This window comes from Mercenaria mercenaria, chromosome 4 (genome assembly GCF_021730395.1).
Source record: "Mercenaria mercenaria strain notata chromosome 4, MADL_Memer_1, whole genome shotgun sequence".
NCBI lineage: Eukaryota > Metazoa > Mollusca > Bivalvia > Venerida > Veneridae > Mercenaria > Mercenaria mercenaria.
Window position 1 is genome coordinate 20696189 of NC_069364.1, and position 16526 is coordinate 20712714.

Consider the following 16526-nt stretch of genomic DNA (forward strand, 5'->3'; position numbering starts at 1 on the left):
TCTGTAAAAGTGACCTCCCCTCTGTATTTCAAAGGGCGTCAACGGGGAAAGGGGCTGTAACTTGATTGAGAAAGGAGTGTGTAAGAGTAACCTCCCCTTCATATTGCAAATTGCGTCAGAGGAAGTGGTTATAACTGGCTGTGATAAAAGGTGTTTAAGAGTGACCTCCCCTCCGTAATTCAAATGACGGCAAAAGAGGGAAGGGGCAATACCTATAGATGGGGAAAATGTTGACAAATGAACACTTATTTTGCAGATGGTGTTCAGGGGAGATAAACTGAAGGAAAAAGTACGTGTTGGAATAACCTCGTTTATTTTGCAAATGGCGTCAAGGTGAAATATAATTGGCGGTTGACAAAATGCATATCAATAAGGATAATCTCTGGATAAAGCATGACCAATTGAACACACCTGCATTTCGCGTACGGTGTGACGCTAAGTACTTAAGAGATATTAAAGGAAAATCATTTTTGATTTCCGAAACATCAATAACCAATGCAATTGTATGACCTTTTATTTCTTAAACTAAAATAATCAACACAACTGTATGGCATTTTATTTTTTTTCAAGCAGAAATAAAATGTAAAACATAATCACAAATAACATTTAAAAAAAGTATAACTACAGTGTTAAAACAATAAAAATACTTCTAAAAATACTATCATTTTACAATTTAAAACGATATATACAGAATACAGATTCATTGAATTCAATTCCTTTAGAAACTAGAGCTATCACTAAAGGTGATGAATGTATCCCCCGCATGCACTGACACAGTACACAGATTGCATAATTATGTGGACTGTATGTATATAGACTGTATGTATACAGTATAGTAACAAAAACAAAGTCCCATAACTATGCAGAATATTTATCTAAAAGAATGTAACAAGCACCATGCACAACTAGGGTTGGTACTGATCACTTGTGTGAAGTTTCATTAAAATGTGTGCAAGGGTTCGGTAGATCAGGCACGCACAAGACTGCATATGCAGACTATGTACATAGTATGTTAATAAGAAACAAAGTCCCATAACTGCAATTTTTGTCGATGAAAGAACCTAACATGCCCCATGCACAACTACTGTTGTTACTGATCACTTCTGTGAAGTTTCATTAAATTGTGTCAAGCGGATGATAAGAGATGGTGCGCACAAGATTGTGTCCATCTATATAGTACAGTAACAAAAAACAAAGTCCCATAACTCTGCAATTTTTTTCTGAAAGAACCTAACATGCCCCATGCACAACTACTGTTGTTACTGATCACTTGTGTGAAGTTTCATTAAATTGTGTCATGGGGATGAGGAGAGATGGTGCGCACAAAACTGTGTCTATGTATATAGTATAGTAACAAAAAAACAAAGTCCCATAACTCTTAAAAAATTTTTTTCTAAAAGAACCTAACATGCCCCATGCACAACTACTGTTGGTACTGATCACTTGTGTGAAGTTTCATTAAAATGTGTCAAGGGGATGAGGAGAGATGGTGCGCACAAGATTGTGTCTATGTATATAGTATAGTAACAAAAAAACAAAGTCCCATAACTCTGCAATTTTTTTTTCTAAAAGAAGCTAACATACCCCGTGCACAACTACTGTTGGTACTGATCACTTGTGTGAAGTTTCATTAAATTCTGTCAAGAGGATAAGGAGAGATGGTGCGCACAAGATTGCGTCTACGGACAGACAGACAGACAACCTGAAACCAGTATACCCCACCCCTTACAACTTTGTTGTCGGGGGATACAAATATGGTAAGCTTGGAATTATATTTTAAAGTATCTACGTTACTATAATACAAGGTACAAAATGTATATCATTAATAAATCAGTATAACAGACAATATTTTCACCAAAAATGAAATGTTGTCATTTAAAAATGGAAAGGGATCGTTTTAGTTATTTCTGTCACCTTAAGTTTTACCCATTTGCTATTGTAAAAGATATAGAAGACATTCGTTTATTTCAGCACCGAGTGAACATAAATCTGGCGTTCCCAAGTGAAATAATTTATTATGAAACATTCATATCTAATTTTTTACTTCTAACAATTTTAACAAAATTGTACACATAAATGTTGAATTGCTTTATGTCTTGTTGAGTTAAACTAATTATTTTTCATATTATCTTTTCTTATTCTGCCAGGTAAGACATGCGTCAGGGGTAACGTAACGATATATTTTATGACGTCACAATGCTTATGTTGGAAAATGAGTTCCAATAGGTCTAAGATATGTATAAGAATGTTTTATATTTCAATGACTTTCTCGTGTATATTCGTGTTTGCTACAACTTTGTTGCTTTTAAGCATATTTCACGTCCTTACAATTCATATCCTTTCGCGTTCAAGTGTAGTTCCGTTCTAGTAAACATCATATTTGGATTTCTCTCTGTTTAAAACAATGAATTTATCATGTTATAATCTAACGTTATATTACAGTACTTCATTAAAAGCGTAGACTAAAAACCTGAAAGTTTGCCAACAATTTTTACCCATCATTTATAAAGATATGCTAGTCTTGTTCCCATAAAAGACAAAGTTGCTTTAACAGTCACTTCAGCCCCGAATGGTTAAGGTTAGTGCTCAGAGTTAGGTGTTGGTTAAAAGTTATGCCAAACAAGTGTGTAAAAATCAGTGTATAAAAATGAGGCCAAAATGACTTTTAAAAGCAGCATTTAGATGACCCAGACAAAGGACTAGAATGCGGATTTGAATAAAAGAATTAAGGTCTTATCGGTACATTCTGCAGTTACTAGCATATGGAATTATATACCATATTTTGAGAAGATTTCAAGAAAATGACGATGCATTATACCCTGATAAAGCCGCTCTTAAAAGGTGAGAAATCCAAATACAATTTTTACTTGTTTTAACAACAATTTAACGCAAGAATATAAAATAACGTAGAATCGGATATCTTTTTAACTAAAACATTACATGTAGATTGAAATGTTACTATGTCACTTTTTTCCAACATAAGTATTGCCATAAAATGTAGAGTTACGTTGCATATAGCGTATGGCATTACGTTGGCAGAAAATATAAAATAAAAATAATAATAATATGCATTAGAATAAAATCCGCGTGATTACCTTTTAAAAATTTTCACGTGTGAACACTAGAATGTTTCTGTTTCGAGCTTACACTAAAACAAAGGAATGTCCTCTATATGTTTTAAAATATATGAGGGTTTGGAATTTAGCCCCCACTCCAAAATATACAAGTTGCGAAAAGTAGCTTTTTATACATCAACTAAACTACGCATATTTATTTTTGAAACAATCCCTGACCAGTTAAAACGCAACTGTTCAAAAGAGCAAAAATTTTTGAAATATTTAACCTACTATATTTTTTCTTACAAAATTCGCTGTCCCTGATTTTTTACATTAATGTCAAATGTGCTACATTTTGTATTTGTAATAAAAATATCATTTAGAAAAATAACTTGCATGAAATCATGACTGTCAACAAATCAAGCTAAATATCCGTTGTGTCTAAAAAATAGTCCGACTGTATCAAAAAACAAACAATTTCCTGATATTTGTTTTAAATATTTATCCTAAAATTTAGGAAATATTTGTCAAATGGTTGTCAAATGGTTGATACAATTACAAATTTAGTCCGCTAAAATGATAAACTAGTGCTATTGTTACCCCCAGACGCTGCTTTGATGCAGGGTAAGTCAATTTTGGTCATCATTTTGACATTCAAGTATAACCTTGTCCATGGATCTAATAATCTGGGTTTCTAACAGGTCTTCTTGATATTTATTGCTAGTTTTATGAGTGTATGGAATATGGGGTTACAAGATATGTAGCAGACACAAAGCTATTTGACCTTTGACCTCATATGTGTCACACTGACCTTTAACCTAGTGGCTAGATGGAATTGACAGTTAGTGCTTACTTTATTAGATTAGACAATATGGTGCGGTCTTTTAAGTCAGAACTTGACCTTTGACCGAATGAACTAGGTTGTGAGTGCTTAAATCTATTTACTAATCCTGTATTCATATCAAGAACTGTTGTAAGGAAAGCCCGCGTGACTATTCGGAAATGCTGACCAATATTTATTGTTATAGGATATAAGTAAGCATGAGTGATAAAACAATAAGACTTTTTTTCCTTTTGGGGTAGGGTAGGGAGTAGGGGCGGGTGAATGAGATGATATAAGAAACAATCTAAGATTTAACCAGCACAATTACAAAATATGACCTTTTGGATGCTTGACCCCTAACAAATAAATGTCTGCGTTTTACCACAATCAACACTTATGTGAATTTTGATGCTAATATGGGCAGTAGTTAAGAAAATATAGTGACTTTGAGAATCATATAAAATATTAACCTGAATGCAATGGTGACAGAGACCCTGAAGGCGAGTACAATAACGAATGCTTGACCTAAATATTCGTTGCAGTTAATACAATATGGAGCGGACACTAAATTAAAGTTATTTGAACTTTGTCCTCCAAGAGTAATAGTGGCATTGGGCCTAGTAACTCGGGTTGTGTACAACGAACATTGTTGTTGAGGCTAATAAATGAAGCCATTATTTTAATCTTCCCAGCGGGCATGATGGACAGATCGGACGAACGGACCCGCTGACATGTGTGACTCCAATATAATCCCGTGTACTTTGTACATGAAGGTATAATTATATACATGTAAGTTTATATCTAATCTCAACAAGGCTTGTGTCAGGGCTGTGGTGATGCCATGTTTGCTTGTGCCAGGACTGTCGTGGATCTACCATAATTGGTTCTTTCTTCTGCAGATACTTCTTACTTGTAAATCTGAATATGAAAACAAATAATTAATATACGAAATACTTCAAGATGTAATGTCAAATTAACAAGAGCTGTCCTTTGCCAGTAAAAAAAAAATCCAAGTTAAAAAGGGGCATAACTCTGTTCTTATTCAAATTATAGTTATGAGAATTGTGTCTCCTGGTGTAGACTTTGATAGTAAATAACTATTTTGAGTTTCAAGTCAAAAGCTTTGATAATAACAGAGATAATTGACTATCTAAAAATTTAACAAAAAAATCTAAGTTAAAAGGGGCATAATTCTGTCAAAATTCAATCAGAGTAATGGGGATTGTTTCTTCTGGTGTAGACTTTGATGGTAAATAAGCATTTTAAGTTTCAAGTCAAAAGCTTTGATAGTAACAGAGATATTTGACTTTATAAAAAAAACTTTAACTAAAAATTTTAAGTTACAAAGGGGCATAATTCTGTCAAAGTTCAAACAAGAGTTATAGGAATTGTATCTCCTGGTGTAGACTTTGATAGTAAATAACTATTATGAGTTTCAAGTCAAAAGCTTTAATAGAAACAGAGATATTTGACTTTATCAAAAATTTTAACAATATTTCTAAGTTAAAAAGGGGCATAATTCTGTCAATATTCAATTCAGTGCTATGGGGACTGTTTCTCCTGGTGTATACTTTGATAGTCAATAAGTATTTTAAGTTTCAAGTCAATAGCTTTGATAGTAACAGAGATATTTGACTTTATCAAAAACTTTAACCAAAAATTCTAAGTTAAAAAGGGGCATAATTCTGTCAAAATTCAAATCAGAGTTATGGGGATTGTTTCTCCTGGTGTAAGATTCTGATAGTAGATAACTATTTTAAGTTTTAAGTCAATAGCTTTGATAGTAACAGAGATATTTGACTTAATCAAAAACTTTAACCAAAAATTCTAAGTTAAAAAGGGGCATAATTCTGTCAAAATTCAAATCAGAGTTATTGGGATTGTTTCTCAGACTTTGATAGTAAATAACTATTTTAAGTTTCAAGTCAATGGCTTTGATAGTAACAGAGATATTTGAATTTATCAAAAACTTTAACCAACGCCGACGCCGACACGACGCTGGGGCGAGTGCAATAGCTCTACATTTTCTTCGAAAAGTTGAGCTAAAAACTGAACATATTTTCAAGCTATAGCTTTTGCAGAATTCAAGAAGTGGATTTTAACAAAACCTTTAACCAAGAAATCCCAGTCTTCTTAGTACAATAAGGACTATAATTCTGACAAAAGAAAAGTGCGGCTAAAAAGTGTACAAAGTTGCAAAGCTATATCACTTAAAAATAAAAATGTGAACCTTAACCAAAACTTTCAATTTTCGATGTACAAAAACAGTCATAATTCTGATAAAACGCAAGTAAGAGTTTCCAGGCCTACTTTAATACTAACGTAGGATTAACAAGAGCACCGCCTGGCTGATTCCCACCAAAATTCATGATGATCAATTGAAAAATACATCGTCTATCGCATACACAAGGTTTTTCTTTGATTTGACCTAATGACCTAGTTTTTTAGCCTAGATAACCCATATTTGAACTCGACCTAGATTTTATCAAGGCAATCATTCTGACCAAATTTCGTGAAGATCAATTTGAAAATACAGCCTCTATCAAATACACAAGGTTTTTCTTTGATTTGACCTAGTGACCTAGTTTTGGAATTCAGATATCCCATTTTTAAACGGCCTAGATTTTATCAAGGTTATCATTCTGACAAAATTTCATGAAGATCAGTTGAAAAATACAGCTTCTGTCGCATACACAAGCTAAATGTTGTCAGTCAGACAGACGCCGGACGCCGGACATCGAGTGATGACAAAACCTCACCTGAGCAGCTAAAAGAACTTTATAAAGCTGACGACTAAGTGGTACATATATTTTTTAATCAGACGAGCTAAAATGAATTAAGACCACCGCATACTGATCTATTGATCGCGTCTGTAAGTGTTTAACTACATGCAGTATGCAAGAAAAATATGGTTCTTGAGCCTTTTTACTTGCCTATTAACGACGGAATAAAGTAAGAAATTTTAAAGTATTCAAGAATGTCAATTTTCTAAGTGAAAAATGGCCATGATTCTGACAAAATGCATTGTTGCCTTACGTACTAATCTTATGATAAAAAAACAATGGCATAAAGCTCTGATAGTATACAAGATAAGCAAACCTAAACAACAAGAGCTGTCCGTAAGACAGCCAATGTAAGATTATTCGAATTATTGTTCCAGAAGCAGGAAATGCTACCTTAAATGTAAAAATATCTATAGAGTTTCAATTCAGTATCTCCATTAGTTTTGGAGCTCGGGTAACTTGCATGCAAAACTGTAACAAGAAGTTTTATGTTCATAAGAGGACATAATTTGCCCGAAATACATGTCAGAGTTATGGGACTTGACCAAGTAAGGTTGGTAATTGATCTATAAGATTAAAAAATAAGTTTCAAATATATATGCCTTTAAGTAATAGCTGTATGCACTTGCACGCAAAACTTTAACCAGGATTTTCTAAGTCCAAAAGGGGTTATAATTTGGCCAAAATGCAGGTCAGAGTTATCGGCCTTAATGCAATCAGCTAGTTTTACAACCCCGATGACACGTGAAGTTTCAGTTCAATTTCTGCATTAGTTTTGGAGATAGTAACTTACATATAAATCTTAACTTTAACCAGGACTTTCTAAGTCCAAATGGGGCATAATTTGCTCAAAATGTATGCCAGAGTTATAGAACCTGAGTATGGAAATTGACCTAGAAAAAGAAAAATTTAAGTTTCAAAGCTATGTACCTTTAAATGATAGCTGTATTTGCATGCAAAACTTTAACCAAGGTGTGTCGCCGACGCCGACGCCAGGATGTTTGTTTGTTTGTTTGTTTGTTTGTTTTGGGTTTAACGCCGTTTTTCAACAGTATTTTAGTCATATAACGGCGGGCAGTTAACCTAACTAGTGTTCCTGGATTCTGTACCAGTACAAACCTGTTCTCCGCAAGTAACTGCAAACTTCCCCACATGAATCTGAGGTGGAGGACTAGTGATTTCAGACACAATGTCGTTTATCAAATAGTCACTGAGAACGTACGCCCCGCACGAGGATCGAACTCACGACCCCGCATTCCGTAAACCGACGCTCTACCTACTGAGCTAAGTGGGCGGGCTCCGACCCAGGATGAGTAGAATAGCTAGACTATTCTTCGAATAGTCGAGCTAAAAACTGACCAAGAAATTCCTATTTTCTAAGTACATAAGGCGTCATAATTCTGACAAAGTGTATGCTGGAGTTATTGTTCTGAACACAGTTATACATCTTATGATGTTACCAAGTGTGCATAGATTCAAGTAATGTTCGAGAAAAAATTGGGCCTTAACAAAAATCTGTAAACCAATTAACAGCCCTGTTGCAAATGACTGAAACAGAAACAGTTAGGATGTCCTTGATTTTGACCGCAAACAACAAAAGCCCGTCTTGGTGTTCTTGTTTGTCTAACATTCTGTAGGTAACTTTATATAGAAATGTTTTGTCTTGATGTTCAGCTTGTTAGTTAAGGAATTGTGCAGATTTATATCCTAACATCATATTATGTCTATTATTATTAAGTGGTAAAACATCAAAACAGTTGGCGAATCAAGGGTCATGATTCCACAAGAAATCATCGAACCAAAAACTGCCGATGATATGCACAATTAGGCCACGCAATGATCGCTCTTGCGAAATTCAGTGGTGTCGAAAGAGTTGCGTGGATAAACTTTGTGACAGACCGACGGACATACACACGGACGGACAGCACTAAAACAATATGTCTCTCCACTACATATTGGAGGCATAACTGCTTACAGACAGAGTCAAATATCAACCAATAATTCTAAAAGGTATTACCTGGCTTACATCGGGCTGTCAGATGTTGGAAACATTCAAGACAAGACGGTATGGTGATATTTGTTTTCTGTCATTGCCTTTTTTCCTATGTCTTTCAATAATGGCAAAAACTGTCTTCTTGCCTTTTAGATCTGAAATAAATCATACTTTATTGTCCTGGTGCTACAAGAGCCAGTAATGTTATCAAAATCAATGAAAATATGCAGAGTAGCTCGAGGTCATTGAATTCTTTCTCCTCAAGGTTTGCTGTAGGTTTGTGGTCAATATTTAGACATAATGACTTGGACAATTATCGAGGAATTTATGGTTATATAACTTGTTTATACAAATTGAAATGCTTTCTTTTGGAAAGGCCTCCTAGTTTTATTAGTCTTGATGTCTAACTTTGTGCGTTTTATCTTTAATGTTTTAGCCTTTCTGTAACAACGCTTTCCTTATTTTCTCTTTATATATAATATATTATATGCATGTTATACGACTATGTCATTGAGGGCGATACTATTAATGTTTTAAAGTTTCAAAAGATTTGTTTTGAATTTATCGTAAAAACCGATTTTAATGGGATATTTTCCCTTTTAAATTTCAGCCATTTTGGACACTAAAACATCTATAATTTCAATTTGAAATTGATGGTTGAAAATGACTGTTTCTGGATATTTAAATGAGCATAAAGATATACTACCGTTTAAATCATTAGCATAAAATTGGAAAACAAGCATGTCTCGAGCATAACCATGCTAGTTATCTCTAGAGAGTGGAAAACTATGTATAATAATACAAATGCAGGATTTCACAAGCGCCTTTAAAATCATGCAAACAAAATGAACAATGGATTTGTGTACATTTTAAAAGGTTAAATCATTGTTGTCTGTAATTGTTGAACGATGTCAACATCATCGCTATAACACGTGCCGTCTAAAATGTTCGATGGAATAATACTAAATTAAAGAAGGGACAAATCTCCAGAAACATTCGAGTTAGGCAACTCCAGAAAAAAAATTGGCCTTGTGTTCTTGAAGTTGACGATGTTTACTAAATATTCCACCTGGATTTGAGGAGTTGAGTACAGAATATTATGCTGTAGTTATGATATTTTCAAAGTCCGTAAAAAGAGCCTAACTCCAGAAAAAACAAGAAGCTGCGTTCAATAAACGCTTGATGCACCCGGTGGCATCCTTGTCAATACAAAGCAACTTAAGTCCAAAATGAGGTCAAGTTCAAGGTCAAACTAAGGTCAGGTGATGTCTGAAGATGAGGAATGGTCAGAGGTTACATCTGCATTAGTATCAAGTCATTCTAGTAAGGGGTATTGATGCTAGACGAAATGGTCCCATTTGGTTAACCAAGAGATGGCCAATATAAATCAACCTAAGTCCAAAATGAGGTCAAGGTCAAACTGAGATCAGGTGATGTCTGAAGATGAGGAATGGTCACAGGTCATGTCTGCATTAGTATAAAGTCATTCCAGTAAGGGGTATTGAAGCTAGACGAAACGGTCCCATTTGGTTAACCAAGAGATGGCCAATATAAAGCAACCTAAGTCCAAAATGAGGTCAAGGTCAAACTTAGGTCAGGTGATGTCTGAAGATGAGGAATGGACACAGGTTATGTCTGCATTAGTATAAAGTCATTCCAGTAAGGGGTATTGATGCTAGACGAAACGGTCCCATTTGGTTAACCAAGAGATGGCCCATATAAAGCAACCTAAGTCCAAAATGAGGTCAAGGTCAGGGTCAAACTGAGGTCAGGTGATGTCTGAAGATGAGGAATGGTCACAGGTTACATCTGCATTAGTATCAAGTTATTCTAGTAAGGGGTATTGATGCTAGACGAAACGGTCCCATTTGGTTAACCTCGTATGGACGGACGAACGGACGCACGGACGGACAGGACGATCACTATATGCCTCCCGCATCAGTAGATGCCGAGGGAATAAAAACAAGAGCTATCCGTAATAGACAGCCAAGCTCGACTATTCGAAATATTGTCCCAGAAACAGGAAAATATTACCCAAAATGTTGAATATCAAAAGAGATTAAAGTTCAAAAGGGGACATAATTTGACCAAAATGCATATCAGAGTTATGGGACTTGGTGCTATCAACTAGTTTTATAACCCGAAGGCACATGTGCAGTTTCAATTCAATATTTGTATTAGTTTTGGAGATAGTAACTTGCATGTAAAACTTTCAACAGAATTGTCTAAGTCCAAAAGGGGGCATAATTTGCCAAAAATAAATGTCAGAGTTATTGGACTTGACCCAGTGAAATTGGTAATTGACCTAGAAAAAGAAAACAAAGTTTCAAATCTATATGCCTTTTAGTAACAGTTGTATGTACTTGCACGCAAAACTTTAACCAGAATTGTCTAAGTCCAAAAGGGAACATAATTTGCCAAAAATAAATGTCAGAGTTATTGGACTTGACCCAGTGAAATTGGTAATTGACCTAGAAAAAGAAAACAAAGTTTCAAATCTATATGCCTTTTAGTAACAGTTGTATGTACTTGGATGCAAACTTTTAACCAGGATTTTCTAAGTCCAAAAGGTGGCATAATTTGGCCAAATTGAAGGTTGGAGTTATGGGACTTGGTGCTATCAACTGGTTTTATAACACCGAAGACACGTGAAGTTTCAATTCAATATCTGTATTAGTGTTGGAGATTTGCCCAAAAATGCATATCAGAGTTATGGGATTTGGGTGCTATCAATAGTTTTAAAACCCCAAAGGCAAAATTGGGGCAGTTTCAATTCAATATTTGTATTAGTTTTGGAGATAGTAACTTGCATGTAAAACTTTAACCAAAATTTGGCCATGTCAAAGGGGGCATAATTTGTCAAAATACACACCAGAGTTATGGGACTTGTTCCAGTGAGGTTGGTAATTGATCTAGAAAAAGAAAAAAAGTTTCAAACCTATATGCCTTTTAGTAATAGCTGTATGTGCTTGCATGCAAAACTTTAACCAAAATTTTCTAAGTCCAAAAGAAAGCATAATTTGGCTAAAATGAAGGTCAGAGTTATGGGACATGCTGCTATCAACTAGTTTTATAACCTCGTAGACACATGTGAAGTTTCAAATCAGTATCTGCGTTAATTTTGAAGAAAGTAACTTGCATGTAAAACTTTAACCAGAATTTTCTAAGTCCAAAAGAGGGCAAAATTTCCTCAAAATGCATGTCAGAGTTATGGGACTTGACCCAGTGAGGTGGGTAATTGATCTAGAAAAAGTAAAAATAAGTTTCAAATCTATATGACTTAGTAATAGCTGTATGTACTTGCACGCAAAACTTTAACCAGAATTTTCTAAGTTCAAAAGGGGGCTTAATTTGGCCAAAATGAAGGTCAGAGTTATGGGACTTGCTGCTATCAACTAGTTCTATAACCCTGAAGACACATGTGAAGTTTCAATTCAATATCTGCATCAGTTCTGGAGAAAGTAACTTGCATATAAAACTTTAACCAGAATTTTCTAAGTCCAAAAGAGGGCAAAATTTCCTCAAAATGCATGTCAGAGTTATGGGACTTGACCCAGTGAGGTTGGTAATTGATCTAGAAAAAGAAAAAAAAAAGTTTCAAACCTATATGCCTTTTAGTAATAGCTGTATGTACTTGCACGCAAAACTTTAACCAAAATTTTCTAAGTCCAAAAGAAAGCATAATTTGGCTAAAATGAAGGTCAGAGTTATGGGACATGCTGCTATCAACTAGTTTTATAACCTCCAAGACACATGTGAAGTTTCAAATCAGTATCTGCGTTAATTTTGGAGAAAGTAACTTGTATGTAAAACTTTAACCAGAATTTTCTAAGTCCAAAAGAGGGCAAAATTTCCTCAAAATGCATGTCAGAGTTATGGGACTTGACCCAGTGAGGTGGGTAATTGATCTAGAAAAAGTAAAAATAAGTTTCAAATCTATATGACTTAGTAATAGCTGTATGTACTTGCACGCAAAACTTTAACCAGAATTGTCTAAGTCCAAAAGGGGACATAATTTGCCAAAAATAAATGTCAGAGTTATTGGACTTGACCCAGTGAAATTGGTAATTGACCTAGAAAAAGAAAACAAAGTTTCAAATCTATATGCCTTTTAGTAACAGTTGTATGTACTTGGATGCAAACTTTTAACCAGGATTTTCTAAGTCCAAAAGGGGGCATAATTTGGCCAAAATGAAGGTCAGAGTTATGGGACTTGCTGCTATCAACTAGTTCTATAACCCCGAAGACACATGTGAAGTTTCAATTCAATATCTGCATCAGTTCTGGAGAAAGTAACTTGCATGTAAAACTTTAACCAGAATTTTCTAAGTCCAAAAGGGGGCATAATTTGCTCAAAATACATGTCAGAGTTATGAAACTTGACCAAGTGAGGTTGGTAATTGACCTAGATAAAGAAAAAATAAGTTTCAAAGCTATGTGCCCTTAAATGATAGCTGTATTTACTTGCATGCAAAAACTTAACCAAGCTGTGACGCCGACGCCAGGGCGAGTAGAATAGCAAGACTATTCTTCGAATAGTCGAGCTAAAAATGACTATACTATGTTCTTATATAGTTGTAATGTTTCAAAGTCGAAAATGGCAATTTTTCCAAAGAATCGGACATTAAAATCCGACAAAATGTAAAAGTCCACGTCACGTTGGTGATGTACACAAAGTTTCATTTTTATTGAAGAGAAACTGTAGAGTTGAGCACAGAAGAAATATGACTGACAGACTTACTGACGGACGAACAGACATATGGAATGACGAACGGAAAGTTTAAACACTATGTATGTCTCGCGGGTCTTTGACGCCGTAGATAAAACTGATCCTAACCAGTACTCGCATCTCATCAGCATATGAGACCGAAGTCAATTTTCTCTCTCAAGATTCGAATCGGCGACTCCAGACAACAGGTCAAATGTTCAACCATGATAACCACGTTTGCCATTTGTGTAAGGACATGTAGTTCACGAATATATGTGGCAAACATAAACAATATGTATTTGCGAGAAGAATTATTTGCCACAATACAATGTTTTTGAAACTATTTTTAAACAGCTGCAGACAGCGCAGTTCTAACAGAGCATACACATGATCTAATATTTCTCTTTACCTGAACGAATTCTTCGTCCGAGGGGGTTTCTCTGTTGTGTACGAGGTGTGGAACAGCTGTCTACCATCAACAAGACTGGACAAATACAGAAGAAAGGTCCACCAAGGCTTGAATTCCACTATATCCATGCACTACCATGCCTATCGAAAAGTGATGAAAATTAATATCTTACATTTACAACTTTTATTGCACTATATAAAATGACAGTAAATGACACTAATAACCTCAAGAAGCAGTTCATAAATTGCCAAAAAGTTGCACACAAAGTAAACGCTCTTCAGTTGTTTTTTTGTTGTTGTTGTTTTTTTGTTATTTCCGCTACAAACGGCTTATAGATTTAAATCGCCTTTGATTTTACGTTAAACAATCCAATATCACTGTATATAACGATGACAAATAAGTTTCAATGTATATCATTTTAAAGGTTACTCTAGTCTTAAGTCTTTCGCTATTTGAGTCGTCTAATATAAAGAACATGTGTCGTCTGCTAGAAGCAACACTAATTGCCATGCTATGAATCTTCTTATATCACGTGGATATTATTCTTAACTGCAGATACCGAAATTATTAGTTTGTAAATTAAAATAAATACCACTCAATATTACGTTACTTTATAAATCTCTCAACATGCTCAGGAAAAATCAAAGTTCTTGTCACAAAACCAGTTGTTTATACCAACAGTAGCTTTCGGTGTGCTTGTCGCATTTACGTTGTTTCAAATAAATCGACGGAATTCAGTTCTCTAATCCTGGGTTTCAAACCAGTATATACATGTATTAGCTCTCCAACAACCGCGTGGTTAGGTCAGTAACAAAAAGTGTATCTGTCACCCATTTATATACACTTTGACTACAACTCGCGCCGCATAAATTATAATTCTTGAGTAATTCAGTAGCTTACCTTGTTGATAACGGCTGATTACCATGGTAACACAAGGGTTCGATAGGGTTTCAATGCACATCTGATGACCGGCTTCGTTAGGGTACCAGCAAGGTAGTTCTACTGCTGCTATTGTTCCATTAACTAACATTTTCTTCCTATTGATACAATAAAGTAAATAGCCACATTGTTTTTTTCTTGGGTTTCTCACCAATACTTAATTACATCAAAGCCACGTATGGAAAGCTGGGCACTTTTTCAACAGTTACTTTCTTTTATCCTGTTTACTCTTTACTGAATAAAATTTAAAGTTCATATAAATATGTTACAATTTGTAAAACCGCGTCTGAAATTCACATAGCGGTGATCACGAATTCGAACCCCGTCTCGAGCTAATAGTGTCGCAAACCTTTGCCTGATGTAAACCACATCACTTCAGTGAGTCACATAAAGTTGTGTGAACTTAAAATTACACTAATCATGAAAATCTTCGAATTTATACATCTACCAGTTAATGTAATGTAACCACATTTAATTCTGTCATTCCCTAAACAGACTTGTTTCCAAAATGCGTAAAAGATATAGTAAATCCTTACGTGTATAATCCAAGAAATTGCTTTTCGTCGGATATTTCGAGTACTTCTTTTACCAAAATCAGGATCTGTGTCCACATTGCCATGCTACTGAATTACTCCAAGTTGGAAAAATTGACTCTGCTTCCGTAAATTTGAAAGTTATACTCTGCTGACTGAATACTGGTAGACAATCATCATACAATTAACAATAATCGTGTTTAAAATTTAAAAAAAAATGAATTAAAACTATGTAAATTAAAACAATGTAGACCGACATAATAACCAGAAAATATCCAATTTATAGAGAATATATTGAAATGAAAATGAATGTGTGTAATTTGGCTGAAAACTACACAACTAATATAAAGCTAGCAAAAGAAAAACACTAATTGTAGGCCTACAGACAAATTATATACCTCAGTGCGTCCAAGAAGAAGAACCAAGCTGCGTCGTCCACAAAACCATTGTCACATCTACAGCATGACATCTTAACGCGTATCTGTACAGTCAACATCAGCCGCGCTATCTTCACCATCCACTAGACCATTGTGTCATCATCTACAATGCAACATCTTTACACCGGCTTGTATTCAACTTGAAAATTCTGCGAAGATATGCATACAAAATAGAATAACATAAAAAGTAACATACGCACCTGTTCGTGATAAACAGTAACCCAAATTTTGTCTGGTATGCATCTTCAATATCCGTCTGCGTCTTTCTTCACGTGCCCCAATAGTCTAGTGGAAAAAAGCAATGCAAAACAAAAGGAATAAAAAGCAGAAATAAAACAACGGCGCACGCTTCCCAGTCCAAGCTTTCGTCTGCACATGATGCCTATCCGTCCGCATATATCTTCATATGTGTTTCCGGGTACCTAAAATTTGCTGGACAAGTAAAGTTATAACACAATGTAATATTGAACTTATTCTAATAATTTTCTACAGTATACAAAGCGAGTAATAATACATTGGTAATGGCAGAAAAGAAAAACACCATGACGAACAGCCCAATACAACAAACAAAGCGCACCAAATGCCCGTTTTCAACAAAACAATACAACCATCAAGAATAAAACGAGAAGACCACATTGAAAACCACCACAGACACCTCCATATACACAAAAACACCACAACAAACACCACAACAAAGACAACAAACACCACAACAAACACCACCACAAAAACAACCAAGTAGCCACTGCAAACAGATCCCTGACAAAACAGCAAACACTAAACATACAGTATTACGAAGCGAAAATATACAAGATAGATTAGGTGCTCTCTAAGTGCATCCAGTT

General features: G+C 35.0%; 1 long non-coding RNA gene across 1 annotated transcript; it reads right to left on the reverse strand.

The window, feature by feature from the left end:
* Positions 1-445: 445 nt before the first annotated feature.
* On the reverse strand, positions 446-15350 carry LOC123553254 (uncharacterized). Its single transcript, XR_008370507.1, has 5 exons — positions 15248-15350; positions 14673-14809; positions 13773-13912; positions 8680-8810; positions 446-4797 (listed from the first exon to the last, which is right to left on the reverse strand). It is a non-coding gene; the product is annotated as an uncharacterized LOC123553254 (long non-coding RNA).
* Positions 15351-16526: the final 1176 nt, after the last annotated feature.